The sequence below is a fragment of the Phalangium opilio genome, unplaced genomic scaffold (assembly GCF_054372755.1).
Source record: "Phalangium opilio isolate 3A_F unplaced genomic scaffold, DU_Popi_V2 ptg000077l_1, whole genome shotgun sequence".
Taxonomy (NCBI): domain Eukaryota; kingdom Metazoa; phylum Arthropoda; class Arachnida; order Opiliones; family Phalangiidae; genus Phalangium; species Phalangium opilio.
In genome coordinates, this window is record NW_028324185.1 from 806,107 (window position 1) to 822,493 (window position 16,387).

The following is a 16,387-nucleotide window of genomic DNA, read 5'->3' on the forward strand; positions in this document are numbered from 1 at the left end:
TAACTTAATATTTAAATGTAGTAAATAAAACTTTAATATTTACTTGTGTAAAAGTTATTTTAGCTCTCTCTTTTATTCTAATTTCAGTTGAAACTTTATTAGCCATACATGGTATATTTTGAGATGGAATGGCGTTACATTTCAGCCGTCTTCTAACGCTAGTTCCATCTAGAAATGTTTTTCCGATTATTTAATTTTAAAACAAGTAATTAATATCATTATGAACTCACCAATTCTTTGCAAAAAGTCATCTTCTTTAAAATGGGAGCTACAAATCTGAGCCCACTTGCTAGGCCTTTTCCCCGACTTTATCTTAGTAAACCACAGATTAAGAAATTTCTTACATCTGGGAAATGAGTGACTTTTTTTGTTCATTATTATCTTGACTTTTAGTAATTTTGAGGGCAGTATTACTACAAAATGGAACGGCCCAATAGCCCTTTTCGCATGTCGGAAGGTAAAAGTGGGGGAAAATGCGAGGCGCATGCGTGTTAGTAACAACGTGGATAAAATAGCAGACTACGGTCTTAGCTTCCGTGTATTCCTCATTATTTTAGAGGCATCAACTTTGCCATTAAATCTGATCATTTTCAATACATTTTCTTGATTTTTTTTCTTAGAAATTTGGAAAAAAAAGTGTAATAAAATTCATTTAAGCCAGTGGTTTTTCAGTTAGTTCAATTATGTAGCATTGTTCCAAAATTCTTTTTCATATGATTATTAAGCCTTTGCACTATGCCTGGATGCTGTGTTCAATTGTGTTGTGGTAGTCGTATAAAGTCGTATAAAGTAAAGAGGGATGGTAAAATAGTGGAAATTAAATTTCACAGAATATGTTGTGAAAAGTAGAACGAGTTATAAATTGAAAATGTTGGAACTACAAAGACGGGGTTATGTAACATGCATTTCGTTAGTGGGTATCGGATCCTGGTCGGGAATCGGCGGCCCTCGCGGGGAAAGCTCTCTTTTTTGAGGGGTTGCTCTCGTGGTTTTGCCCGGCCCTGCTTGGATACCGACATTATTTATGAAGCTGACACTAAGCCTTGGTTATTAAGGGAATAATTTTCGATATTTTCTTTTTTAAAGCTTCAATGTGCATGTGTTTTCTCCAGCAGGATTTAAATATAATTCCCATATTTTTACAAACTTCTTTAAGTTCCAATATTTTTAGTTTATCATAGTTTAGATTCAAATTTACTCCGTTATCCACAATCCCAACTATTTCTCCGTAGGCCGATGGCGTCGTCTGCTATTTTATCCACGACGCACGACAAGCGCATGCGTGCATAAAATTACGTAAAGGGCTATTTCTCCCGCCTCTAGCAAGCCGCCATCAGAGAGAATTCCCTCTGCCGCCATATTTGGTTTGTTTACAAGTTTGATCACCACTATACGCAGGAAAACCAAGCTGCAGGGGTAGCGACTGCGGCGCCTCCTTTTCCCGTTTCGCTAGCGATATATTCGCTAGCGAAAACTACGAAGACGCCACGTATCCACACTGCGTGGTACTATATAGTGTTGATCAGAAAAATAATGAATCGGCCGGGTTTCCCGGGTAGACTCGAATTCCCCAAGCCTTGCCGGCTTTCCGCGTTTTTAGTGTTAATGCCAAGAAAGAAACGATGGAATCTCAAATAGGTATGACATAATTTAATTACTATGAATTAAGTTATATAGTGCTTTAATTCTTATTTTTCATAATAGTGAATCTCACCATGTTTGAAATTTTAAAGTATATTGGAGACAAACCACGGGCATTAGAAGAAGGGGAGAGAATGTTCAGGGAGAGCCAGAAAGGGTCCCTAAAATTTTTATTTCCAACGAAAAAGACGGTGTAATTTTAATCGAAGGATTTGTGATCCAGTCCAGTGCACCGAGTGGAGAATCACATTCCTTAAAGATACAATTTGAAGTACACGATGGGAAACATGCCATTAAGAATGTGCACTGTTCATGTAAAAGCGGGTAAAATATTTTATTACTAATCTAATTATTTCTGAATCTGAACTATAACGTATGATATTTTCATAGAAACTCCGGATTTTGTAAACATGCTGTCGCGGGCTTATTTTACATAAATCGCTATGGAGAGTTAGACCAATTGGCTAATGATGTCTCCTGCACTTCAAAGCCTCAAAAATGTGGGAAAATGAAGGCAAATGTGCAATCTCACTATCACGCAAAGAAAACTAAAGATTTAGATTGTGTAAGAAAAGTCGTGAAACCAGTATTTTGTATTAGTAGTTTGGAAAATTGTGAGAGTAGAATTATATCTAGTCTGCCTTATGAGCCAATGTGTGCCAGGCATTTACCCCCTAATTTAAAAGAATTGGTTAATTGGAACGAGAAACCAAAAAAACCCTTTGAAGATACAAGTGCCGTGTCTAGTATTACGACTGTGGAGGCAAATGATGAAGTTATTTACAACCCATGTAAACGTCGACAAGTTGATCACTCTGATTCTGCTCAGTCAGATACACAAATTTCTATCGATAACCATTTGGGAGAAACCCTCAATGTTCCAGTCCACTACGAGAACAATTTTACTAGTAATATGTCAACGGAAGAAACCCAATTCTTCAAAGAATTTGTTCAAGTTGATTTAGAAAAAGGAAAAACGCTTGATCAATTAGACCAAAAATCAGATGAGTGGAAACAGGCAAGGAAAGTGAGATTAACTGGGACAACTTTTAAAAAAATTGTGTCATCAAGAAACAAAGAAACCACCGCTTCCAAGCTTCTCGAAAATCATATGTCGGGTAAAGAACTTAATGTACCGTCTATAGTCTGTGGAAACAAAATGGAGAAAGTTGCCCGAGCCAAATTTTCGTGGCTGAAGAAAGTCCAAGTAGAAGAATATGGCCTGATAATTAACCTTCGAAACCCATTTCTAGCTTTTAGTCCAGATGGAATATACTTGGAAAATGGAGAGATGAAACTTCTTGAGATCAAGTGTCCTTTTGTAGCAAAGAAAATATCAATTGAAGAAGCTGTCGCACAAAACAAACTCGACTTTTTGAAAGTTGGACAAGAAGGAATTTATCTACCATCTAACGATTATAGAGGTTATTACGCACAAATCCAACTTGGCCTGTATGTTTTAAACCTAAAAACATGCTCATTTTTCGTACATTCTCCCAAAGTATATCTTTAATTGATGTTAAGAGGGACGAAGATTATTTAAAAGAAAACAGTCAAATTGTGCAATTTTTATTTCAAGGTATATTTAAGATGATGATGTTTCGTTCGTTATTTTTAAACAGTACTTTGCGAAGAGAATCCTATTTCTAGCCACATCGTATATACGATGGCCTATTAGTTTGACATAGTGTGTAGAAGAAGAAGATGATCATGTTTCGTTCGTTATTTTTAAATAGTACTTCGTAAAACTACTTCTAGGTGGCGCTGGCTCCATAATTTATTTTGAACGATTTTTAAATTCGAACCCAGGACCTACGGCATGCCAGCCTGATACTATACGGCTTCCTCTACAGTCGCTTGTTGAAAGAGGGTTTCAGAGATAGTAGGAGTGAGAAAGAATGTATGTAGGAGCTGTGCTTAGTGACTCGTGAGTTACAAGAGAGAGAGGAATGAGGGGGATTTAGAACAGGTCTGAGCGGACGAGAATTCTAGCAGCGAGCTTTGGCAAGTTTTTTGTTTCTTCTTAGCTACAAAGTATCGATGGTACTAATAGTTTTACCCGAAGCGTAGTGGTAGTAGTAGTATTAGTAATTAAATTAGTAACGGGCGTTGGCGATATGTGATTCACTTTGTCAAGCAGCCATTGAAAAATTATTCCCCTGGCCGGTATATTAGGGTGATATTTCACTAGAAGTATATTTATTGTAGTAGGGGTAGCAAGAGTACGTAAACGATGTGGCTTAATTATGGGCTATGCCCATCTTGTTTGTCTTAAAAATGCTCCCAAGTAGTTAAAGGAATAGCGACGTGGTTTAAAAATTATCTCAAATCTAAAGAAAACCTTACTTTTTTGAGAGTTTCAACTCTTCTGATTTCAAAAATATGCTTGATAAATATCTAAATATGAGGGAAAACACAAAAAACACTTCGAAAACTTGAAATTTTGGGGGGTAAAAGCATATTTGCGGAGAAGATTTTTGGCGGATTTTTCTCCTTGATACGTCACTCACGGCATCTCGCGGGAAAGCCAAGCGCGAGCGCCCGAGACTGCCGAGTCTACTAATGCGACGCGAATCTGAATAGAATATTCTTAACGCGGCGCTGAGACACTAACAGGCGACATCTAGAGTGAAAATTGCTCCTTACTACGTTATGAAACGAAACAAAATTTTAACTAGGCCATTTGCTTTGATTGCAATTTTATAAATTGCTACGAAACCAAATAAAGAAGTAAATATAATATAATAAACTAGAATTTTCAAGGTTTTTTTCGCAATTTAAGTTTGTGGATGTAGAAAATTATGTCACTAACACTATAAGGTCCTGTTTAGCGGACAGAGCCATGTATGTGCCAGAAATTTTAGTCGAGAGCCGCAACAAGACGCATTGTTATAAATTATGAAAGGGAAAAGTTGTAACGTTCGTGATGCTTTCATACTTTATGAAAGCTCGACACTCAAGAAGGGGCCCTAATTGTCGAACTGCGGGCGGGCCCAACAAACGTCGTTGCGCCACTGGTGTTAAAAACATTCGCAGCCATAGATATCGGCAAAAGAAAAGAATCTCCAAAATGGAAAAAGAACTTCAATAAAATAGCATCACTCTTAATTCCGAACAAAGCCATGAAATGTTTAAAGTTTTAAAAGAGATGGATGAAGTAAAAAAGCGTAATCCCTTACTAGCCCAAGCTTTTCGGACCAGCTGGAAAACTGATTGTAAAAACGCCAAACTATCAGACTTTTTAAAAGATCAAGCTAAAATCCTAGGGACAAGCACCGTTAATCGCTTCAGTCCACTAACATATCGTCTGGCACTAAGCCTGTATTCTAGATTACCTGCATCGTACAAAACATTACAAGGTCTCAGAATTTTCAATCTTCCAAGCGTGGAGATCGTTAAGAAGAGATTTCAAAAGATTAAGTCTGATCCGGGTATTGACATTGAACATTTAAAAAAAGAGAGTGACAGATTTAAAGGAACGTTTAGCCCGGTAGAAAAGTCGCCTCCAGAAGACGGATTTTTGGTAATAGACGAGGTCGGAACAATAGTTTTCCAGCTCTAAAGAGCGGCAAAACTAAAAATATATTAGTTCCTACCTATTTGTACCCTATAAAGAAAAAAAATATTAATTCCTACCTACTTTGTTTCCCATAAAGATGGGCCCGAGGCATGCGCTAAGCCAAACCCATCTGACCTTTATACTTTTAATAATAAAAAAAAACGCGGTAACTGAGCTCGACAGGTATAATAAACTCGCATTAAAGTTAAAACATACGATGAATACTAGTACACAATGCGATTTCACATACACAGATACAAGGGACAAGAAAATGGAGGCGGTGTTGTTTTCGGGAAAGGTTAAAAGTACCCAAACTAAGCTGGGAGGTGAAAGTAAGTCCACATCAACAGATAATTTGAGCCTTGGCGATTCTGGTATAAAGTCAGGTATAAATTGGTCAAAGCCTGTGTCGGTTGGAGAAGAATTAAGCTTAGCACTGTAGCGAAATATTAGACAAAAATTTAGGCATAGCAAAATGTATTTTTTAATTGTGTTAAAGACTATTGTGTAAAAAATAAGAATGAGAATAAGAAATTTAAAAAAAAGTAGACTATTGATAAGAAGTTTTTTTTATTATAGTTAACATTTTAGATCTAAGCGGGGAATGCTTATCAGTTGTACCGAATTTGTTAACCGAGACAGTCACTGTATTTACAGTAGCATTACAAATAAATTGTTGATTTTTATCTGTTAATAATGGTTTTTCCGCTTGTGTTCATTTCAATAAATAGATTTCAGTTGTTAAACTTTCTAAGTGTTAGATTAGAAAAAATAACATGGTGCCGAAAACGCGGGATAGGATTAGAAATTAATTTAGAAATTAAAGGGAGAAACGGAGCGAAAAAGTAGAAACGGTTAATAGAAGTTATTAAGCGTGTGTTTGAAAAACTTTGTGAACCCTCTACTAAATCTGAGACCGGATGTTATTTGTATTTGGAAACTTTATAAATTTTCTACGAAATCTGTGACTGTACGAAGGAATTTCGTGAAATTCGCGTTCGGGGGCTCGAAAATTAAACTGTATATCCCAAACAATCCGAACTGAAATGGATCCGCATAAACGAAACGTCGGTAAAAGAGGCCACGCGAGAGGTTCGTTAACGCGTCTAGAAAATGAAATAAATCAAGCCTTGGGAGCCACGTCTTTAGCTGTAAACAACGCTATATTGACTAAATACGTTCTTCAGTTAGACAATATAGAATCAAACATTAGTGCTTTAAACGAGAAAGTGCAAGACGGACTGACTACGGACGCGGAATTGGACAAGGACTTGATGTATTGTGAAACAATTCAAAATAAAATCATCGATTTAAAGTCAAGGTGCATCGACGCTCAACAGAAGCTGCAAGTGACAAACCAGAGGTCATCAGCATCAAGTACAACGCAGATATAGTCCGTGAGCCAGGCGCCAAAAAATTACTTTTGAGTATCAACTCGGGGGACCAGAAATATTTATGTTTTCTAGTTAGGGGGTCACGTGGGGATGGTGAAAACGCGTGATAGCAATCTCGGTCGCCCAGCTATACAAGATGGCGGCCGATCCAATATGACGTCGCGCGTCTTTCTTTAAACGCCTATTACGTTTGACCTATTGATCCGATTACAATGACACTAATTTTATTCGATAGATTATATATATGGCTAAATATTTTGCCCTGTGAGTTATTTTTGTAAAACCAGCGATTTGCCGTCAAATTTAAAAAAATACATTTTACATCATTATTTTAATCTATTTCTGCAACGCGACGTGCTTAATATTCACTATTAATTTTTGTCTGGAGTACGGTGCAATACAATGGTCTTCTAGCTTTCACGTGATTTAAATTTTGAACGATTATGAAATATACATTACAATTTATAAGCTCTTTTTTGAAGTTAAAAGGGAAGTGCCGTCACTCGCGTTATTGGAGCTTTTTCAAGTTTGTCTTAGTTCAATGTTTTACTTTGAATTTAGCTTTGGTTTAGAGTATCTTATACATACAATAAAGTTTTATCCAATAGCTTGGGCTAAAGTTCTCAGTACGCAGGGGTTATCATGGTTCCGAGTAGAGATGTGAGTCGGTAATTTACCGTCCGTAAATTACCGATAATTTACCAAATACCGCGTAAATTACCGATTTATATCTTACCGTAATTTTAAAACGGTAATTTACCGGAAAATTACGAAAATTACCGCGGTAATAAGGCAGTGAAAGTATAAAATACCATAAATTACGGTAATTTTTTTTATTCCAAAATTTTAATCGGTAATTTACCGGTACTTTTTCGGTAATTTACCCGGTAAACTACCATTTTTAAAATTTACGGTAATTTCACATCTCTAGTTCCGAGTAATAAAAGTAATAAAATTGACCCCCTCATCATCCATTTACGGGTTAGTGTTAAATTCTATAGGGAGGTTTCGAAGCTTAAAGTGAGTATAAAGACCAAAATTTAGGGTGGATCACCAAATTACCACATTTTAACAACAGGTTTATTAAATAGGGTAAATTGGCGCTAGTTACGTTTTTGGCCCCAAAATTTGAATTGCCTTATACTCCCTTCAATATCACATCACTCTCTTGGAGTCAAACCAAGAAGAAGCAGACACAAGATTAATTTTTCACGCAAAACACGCAGAGAAGAACTACCCGACCATTATAATAGCATCAGACGACACTGACGTCCTCATTTTATGCCTAGCGTTCAGTACCAAAATTTCAAGTAACATTTATGTTAGGAGAGGCACGAAGGATTAAGTAAGAATCGTTGACGTAGGAAAAGTTGCTGCAACTTTAGGATCAGATACGTGCGACGCACTTATAGAGCTTCTTAGCTGGACTGGTTGTGACAAATTGAGCGCCCTCTCAGGTCAAGGAAAGCTCAAAGCGTTCAAGTGCATATCTCAAGATGTAAGTATCAGGCAAGCCGTATCGGATCTAGGTTTAAAGTGGGAGCTTACTGAAATGCACATGGCCTCACTTTGAAGCGTTAACTTACCTAATTTACTGCTCAAAAACCAAGTTCGTTCATGTTAACGCTTTACGATATCAAATGTTCCGCGCCAAAAATGGAAACATTGAATCAGGACAAATACCTCCTTGCAAAGACACCCTTCACCAGCACACGTTACGCGCTAATTATCAAGTTGCAATTTGGCAGTGAAGTTTAATTGGCTCTCCCGATATACCAGACCCGGCTGCAGGCCATGGATGGAAACTTAACGACAAGGGACAACTAGAAATAAATTGTATGGTTATCCTCCAAGCTCCGGAAGCTGTATTAAATTTAATGGCTTGCAACTGCACTAGAAATTGTTGTCCTCTAGACTGCGCTTGCATTTTAAACAAGCTGAAATGCACAGCCGCATGCAAACTTCAAGAATGCTCTAATATGGAGATAAAAGAACCTTTGTACACTCTACCTAATGAAGACTCTGATGAAAGCGATGACGATTAATTTTTATTTTGCACATATGTATAGAGAATAAAGTGACTTAAAAGTTTTTAATTTATCTGCACCAGAAGTGAGATGAGACTCGAAGTGAAGGGCTCTAGTATTGGTAATAGATCCTGGCACTAGTGAACAAATTTGAGGATTTTATGTCGCTTCCCACGCGCCTACACTACTGAGAAAAAATTGGTCGAGTTCGAAAAACATTTCCTACCCCCTTCCCCTCAAACTAAAGCGGCCGAACACGGACGCGGCTCCTTGAATCTAGTTCGGCCGTCTACCACCGCGAGCGTCTCACGTTTTGGAGGGGAAATTCAGAAACCGCTATAGAGGGCCAACCGTTGGTGTGTTATCAAGAACATTCACTCTTGCCGAGTGAAGAATTTATTTAGCTCAGTACTTCTGGTCTGATCTCACTTCTGTCTGCACGTATATGAACCTAATCAGTACGAAATAGAATTCCATTTCAATGCAACAACTGATTACTAATTGAAGTATGTTTGAGACCTCCCATGTTGAATTATAGGTTATTTTGTTGATTTCTGAAGAATTTGTGGAAAAAACAATTTACCTCTATATTAAATTGCAGATAAGTTGTTACGTATCTTTAATAACCGTTTAAAATTTAGATCATATGAAAGCTAGAAAACCATTTTAACACACCGTACTCCAGAAAAAAATTAATAGTGAATATTAAGGACGCCGCGTTGCAGAAATCGATTAAAATAATAATGTAAAATGTGGTTTTTTAAATTTGATGGCAAACCGCTGGTTTTACAAAAATAACTCACAAGACAAAATATTTAGCAATATATATAATCTATCGAATAAAATTAGGTTCATTGTAATCGGATCAATAGGTCAAACGTAATAGCCGTTTAAAGAAAGGCTTGCGACGCCATCTTGGATCGGCCGCCATCTTGTATAGCTAGGCGACCGAGATTGCTATCACGCGTTTTCACCATCCCCACGTGACCCCCTAACTAAAAATCATAAACATTTCTGGTCCCCTGATTGATACTCGAATTTCCTCTGTCTCATGGACTATTACTCCTTCTGGTAACATTAAAAATGAGCGCTGATTAGACCATCAAAGAAGCTAGAAATGAAGCGAGAGTTGGCACCATATCGGGCACAACGCCTACGTTCTGTTATGTCTATTTGTATTTGCAGTTTAAACCCAATAATCTCACTTTAACATCGAATATGTCTATGATATCGAACATTCCAAATTCTCGATTGATTGGACCTCCGCTCAGTATTTTCGCTTCACCCATCAAGTATGGACCTTCTACATTAAAGAACTTCAAATCTGCTGGATCTTCCAAAATGTACATCGGTACAGCAATATCAGTGTCCTTCGCGAAAAGAAAATGTTAGTTTGGCAAATTTGAGCAGCTACATTATTCCAAACAATACGCAGGGTCTGTCTTAACAACATTTCAGACTCCAAAGCAATGCAATGGTATTAGAAAATAGAATTATAAAGTAAGGGGCAATCCCCTGAGCATTTGCCCATTGGACTCAATCTTTAAGGCGGTCCTGACAATACAGACATTTTCGTAAAGTGACTTGACGAATTCACGGTGTTTTCCATTCTCTTGTTTGGAAGTGAAAGATATACCTTCTTCATTCAAAACACGCAACTGAATTTCATAACCACTACGAGACAAGAAAAGTTGTGTTTATAACATATGGCGTTGTTTTATGTCGTGACGGTGATTTACTGGCCTAAGTTTTAAAAAGACTAATATGCAATTGGTTTGGGTGTACTTCATATGACCAGTTCCCTGTAGAGCAGTTCTCGAAATAGCAACCGCGATTCCAAAAAAACAGCGGAATTTTTCAAAACTGCTGTTTTAGAAATAGCGGCTGCTATTTTGGGAAATAGCAGTGTTTGTCTTAAATTTCGAGCTTGTCTTAACAATACAATTATATTCGTTGGTTTCAAATACTACGTTTGATCATTTAATCAGGAATATGACCTACTAACGGATCGTGTTTTTGAAGTACACTTAAATATTGTACTGTTCTTCAAGCTGTATCAGTTTACAATTTTCATACCAGGATAGAAAAATAATTCGGGAAAGGTTATTTTATTTCGGAAGTAGATAATTGTAAACGGTATTTTTTTGGAAAAGGCATATTATAATTCGAGAAAGCTTATTTTATTTCGAAAGTAGATAATTGTAAACAGGAATATTTTGGAAAAGGCATATTATAATTCTAGAAAGGTTTATTATTTCGGAAGTAGATAATTGTAAACAGTAATTTTAGGAAAAGGCATATTATAATTCGAGAAAGGTTATTTTATTTCAGAAGTACATAATTGTAAACAGTAATTTTTTGGAAAAGGCGTAACATTGCTATACCAATTCCAAATTATTACTAGCCTAAGTCTAACCAATCGAAAAAAAAACCTAACCTAACCTGACCTAATAATATTTAGTTGAAATAATCAACTTTAACCAAATTATCCATATCTGACCTAGTTCTTTTTGAGTTCATATAACCCAGCTGGGCCAGCTTACACCGTAATAAACAACTATAATTTTTCGCATATCTATTTTTCCGCTCTTTGGAGAACTGCTGTAACGGTACGCCGCGTTTACGAGAACCGCTGTATCGGTAATTGCTGTAACGGGTAAACTGCCATTTCAGGAACCGCTATTTAGAGAACTGTTGTTATGAAGACCGCTATTATGAAATCCGCTCATAAGGGAACTGCTTATATGAAGGCTTCCCATTGGTTTACCAACTAAAGACGATTTTCAAGTCCATTTTTAAGATTCTAGCGGATTGCGGGGATGAATATTTTTCACTCGTTATTGTTTTTTCTGTATTAAAATGTATACCAGTGATTTTCTACCAATGATCATAATTTCGTTTGAATCGTTTAATTCGTTAATGAGCCGAATAAACTAGTGTAAAAGCGTCTAAGCAGACGTTATTTCTACTGGGTTTTACAAACTTTTACAGTAACATATCTTTTGTCTTAAATACAAATTTTAAGCCCATTGCTATTGGTGCAAAGTGCATGGCCTATATTAAGGAAATACTGGCCTCCTTTTTAAGGCCTGTATAATTGGATTAAGAACATCTCCAAGTGGGCTACCAAGTTTCGCTTCATTCTCATCATCAACTGTTAGCAAAGCTAACTGTATCGTAGCAACAAATCTGGCAATTTTTGTGATATTCATGAGATTATCTGAAAAATAAAAAAGGGGTACCTAAGTCTCTTATTTTAGTTTGTACATTTCTTTTCACGCGAAAGCTAGAAAACTGACAAATTGACAATGTAAATCACTTTATGGGACAGCCATGCAGTAAATAATAAAGGTAGATTACCGAAAATACAATAGAACTACGGAGTGATATTAAACATTTTGTCATTGAACGATAATGGCGTCATAAACAGATCATCTTCTTCTTTGGAGGGTTATGCTCACACGAAATTATTTTACATTTTAATTTTTTAGATACGCGTTTAGCTCACCCTTTGCTTAAACGGATTTCTGAGCTGATAACAAGCTATTTAGTGTAATGCACGGGTATAGGCATTACATGAGATTTCATGGATAATTCAATCGTAAAGGAGACTGGTGGTAGAGAAAAAGTGACAGCTTTGATAGTTAAAAAATCGTGGCAAGAGGTTGGTTTTGAAGTTGAATTCAAAATTAAGAATTGTGAAACATATAAGAGTTTGCAGAAGTGTAAAATTATTTTTAAACTCATGCAGGGAATGATGAATTTCGCATAGTTTTCTAGTGCCGTATGAATATTCTATGTTGTCCCTGACCCGTGGCATTTTACCTAAAAGGGACATTATTTTACAGAAATTAGGTATTTTTATTCTGATTCCTTATATTGAAATTTGCCGCCTTGAATTTTTTCGGATTTTTTGAAGAACTATTAATTATTTAATTAATAATTGAAGTTTTGTACTCAAAATATGCATTTGAATTTTGGTAAAGCGACCTACCGGTAAATCAGCGCCCGCGATTTAGAACTAAGAAGAGGCAATCCCCATTCCCCATAGGTTTTCTCAGTCGAATTTCATTTACGTCGTCTGAATTAGGTTGCGAAACCTACATTCTACTTTTTTAAAATTAGAACTCGAAAGAAAGACGCGGGTTCGATCGTTTAAGGAATAGCGGACTAGTAACTTTAACAATTAACAGTTTTATAATTTTACGTTTAACTAAAACTCAAATTACTCTCATAATCTTATTATATTAAAATGTGACGTGTCATATATGGTTATAAATCTGAATGTGTAGTTATTAGCCTTTGGAATGGGAAGATCTGTGTACTTTGTGACCTTCGACATTTAAAAACTTAAAAACCCATCTTTCACAATTTAACAGAGTCAAGCTGCAACACAATTACTCAAACTTTAGGAGACGACGGGCCCCGGGGAGTCACTGGTGACAACTGACAAGGCCACTCTAAAAAATTCCTTAGTTCCCCATCTTAGCCAGTCTGGGAAATAAGGATGCTTTTTAATCTAGTCCTTGGGACCAGTGACCCGCCTAGTATCCGAGATAATAAACTGGTCTCAGGACTTGTCCTCGCCTTTGTTCTCCTTTAGATTTGATATTAATAAACTAGTCCCGAGGACCAGTAACCCCAACTTTTTGAATTAAAAAAAAAGTCCAAGCAACTAATAAACTAGGTTTGGACCAGAGAAAGTGTGCTATTTTCCAGACTGATCCTAGTTTTCTCTATTAGAAGTAGAAAGCATATGAGTTAATATTCTCTAAACCTCAGGGCTGATTTGGCTCAATCCCTAAAGAGGTTTTTATTGGCAGGTGGGAAAATGCGCTAAAATCGAGACCCATTGCTAAGCTTAAAAATTTCAAAAAATTGAATTCTCAATGAAAAAATTGTTTCAAAAAACATAAAAACTAGAGACTTTATATATATTTGAAATGAATCAGAAAAAATAAAAAACAGCACTAAAATTTTCAGCTGAGTGTTTCCCTGTCTAAACAAGTTAGGGTTAGAGTGTTTAACCGATGACCTTTAAAAACTGGAAATCAATGCTAATTTAATTATGGAGGTTTCCGATAAATACTCCAGTAATAACTTGTTAACGGTGGCCATTGGGGAAAAATCCCATTGAACATTTTCGACTCTAAATCATTCCTAGAACTAACTGTACTTTGGTCGTACCACATGTTGATCAGCCCTAAACTTAAGACGTTTCGTTCGTTAACAATTATGCTTAATGGGGTAAGTTTTATTTTTTTAATGTTAACTATTTAAAAAGTAGAAGAACTTGAACCGTGAGGAGTGACATATCAGCCCACGTTACAGGTTGTAAGTTATTGTTTTCCCAGTTCAGGCCCCCATTTGGATATGAATGGTTATTATTTTATATATATTTTTAACTCTCCGAGTAACGATGACATCACGGAGAGGTATTACACTGGAAGTGTCTGTGTGTGTGTCTGTCACCGCGTTCGCTACTGCCAAATCGGAGCAAACGTGTTCGCAGAAAGTAATACCCCTACTCCATTATCATCGTTAGGGTTAAGATTTACGCGGCGATCGGCTAGGGCTACGAGAAACGTCTAGCTTCCCAATCAGAGGACTTCCACCAAAGGTTCACGCAATTGTGAGTTTTCTTATCATTTATAGTTAATCAATCGACTTACATACTTTCCAAAAATTGCTAAAGAGAATTCAAACGTCAACAATAGCTATGTTTAAAATGGTTTTAGGAATAAATTTTCCTAAAATGATTTAACTATAATTAAATTAACTTAAGGACGATTAAAATAATAAATATCAATTATTTATATTTCACTATTTAAGAAAAACCTCTTAATTCCGTCTCGAATCGGAGAGGTTTTTTCTTGTTTTCCAACTTGTTAACTAAGGCATATCTTTTTAGAGACAGATTTCAACATTGGAAGGCGCAAACAGAAGTTCTTGTCGGGGAAATTCCTAGGCATAAATCTGATTTGAAGTTGATTTTGGGTAAAATGTTTTGAAAGCGTTTCAAGTGTTCTTCGAAGGTATGTCCACGTTTATTTTCAGGATATAAGTTAGCTCAAGACGTTTAGCATTTTCTAAACGTTGATAACACTTTTTTTGCATGTGATAACTAACGCGTTTAATTCAGGTCCATAAAGTAGTATGACAACGCGTTTGAAAATAATTTTACATTGACCGTTACTTTCGTGTTGTTGATATTTCGTCTAGCCAAATTCTATGTGTGCTAATCCATGGCTCTTTATAAGTTTTTTCAAGTATGCCTATAGAACTAGTATAATTAACAACTGAAAACATTTCTTCCACGATTTTAACACCTTAACCTAACCAGTAATACACGTCCTTTAAATGTCAAATAAACGGAAAATCAACGTATTTTGGTCATGACCAACGTTTAAAAGAAGTTAATACGCGTCTATTAAATTTAACGTTAAAACATTGTGCCTACTTGATTTTATTACCTGGGTAGTCCTACTCCCCTACTAGATTATTAAATTATTATTAGTGAAAAGCAGAAACAAAATTCTACTTGCTTGCTTCTCTTGATGGTTCTACACACCCAATAAGCGTTGTGATACACGATGCTCTGGAAATTATTAACCATCTGTTTTGAATCTTAATATCACGGAGTTATATTTCTGCTCTAATGATTGTGGTCATTGATCGATCGTAAAGCGGAAAAATAGCCTATGCACACAATATTGCCAACCATTATCCAGTGAAACATCGATTAACGTTTGAATACAGTCCCTCCCCAATGATCCTAGCACGAGGGGCAAGCCCTGTTCACCAAATGCGGATTACGCATATTCGATTTAGCACTGTCTTTATCGTTTTAGTACAGACAGAGGTACAGCCTTGTAAACCGATTAGTGACTTGCCCCTCGGCCTAGCCACATTTATATGATAATCGTTGAACACTGGACGCCGGAGGATAGAAAATAAATTTCACCGGCGTTATATATAAATTTTATCGAGGTTTACTACCAAGTACGTACACAGCTTAATGTGTTTGCTTACTTTCTACTGAATTATTTTTATCATTATCAAAATTTTTAAAGCACCTACATAGTGAGCCGTCCACATCATAAATATAATCAAAACTGTTTTTGAAAGATAGTTGACGATAAACATAGTATACTGTTTTTGATCATTATCATAAATACTAAAATTTTGATGCATGGTATATTTATTTTTATCGCTCTCAGTGACGATGACGTCATGGAGAGGTATTACATTAGATATTTCTGTCTGTGTGTCTGTCACAGCGTCCGATGAGGTCAAATGTTACAGATTGTGTTCTCAATTTCCGAAGCACGTCGCAGTTCACAGTACGCAAAAATTCGGAAATTTGTATTTCTGTACGTTATATAGCTATTCGGAACTTACGCAAGAGAAAACAGAACTTGGTATAATACTTCTGCCTCTGCCTGCTGCGTCTCGTTTGAGGGGTTAGATTACTACGACTCTAGCTTTGTGACCCCCTACAGGAGAGCCTAACTACAGCTTCTATGGAGAAATAAACAGCTAAGAGGCGAGGGACGAGCAGGGCGCCCCTCTCATAATCCCTGAGCAGTGCTATTTTCCAAAAAAATAATCTAACCACTAGCCTCGAGATAAGCTACCCTAAGTTTAAGGGGGTAAAAAACAAGACGACCCTCAAATGAGGTAAATGCAGGGCTAAAGTTAAAATTTTACCAAAGTATTATACTCCTAAGACCTTTAAATAAGAAATATTGTGGTCGAACATCAGA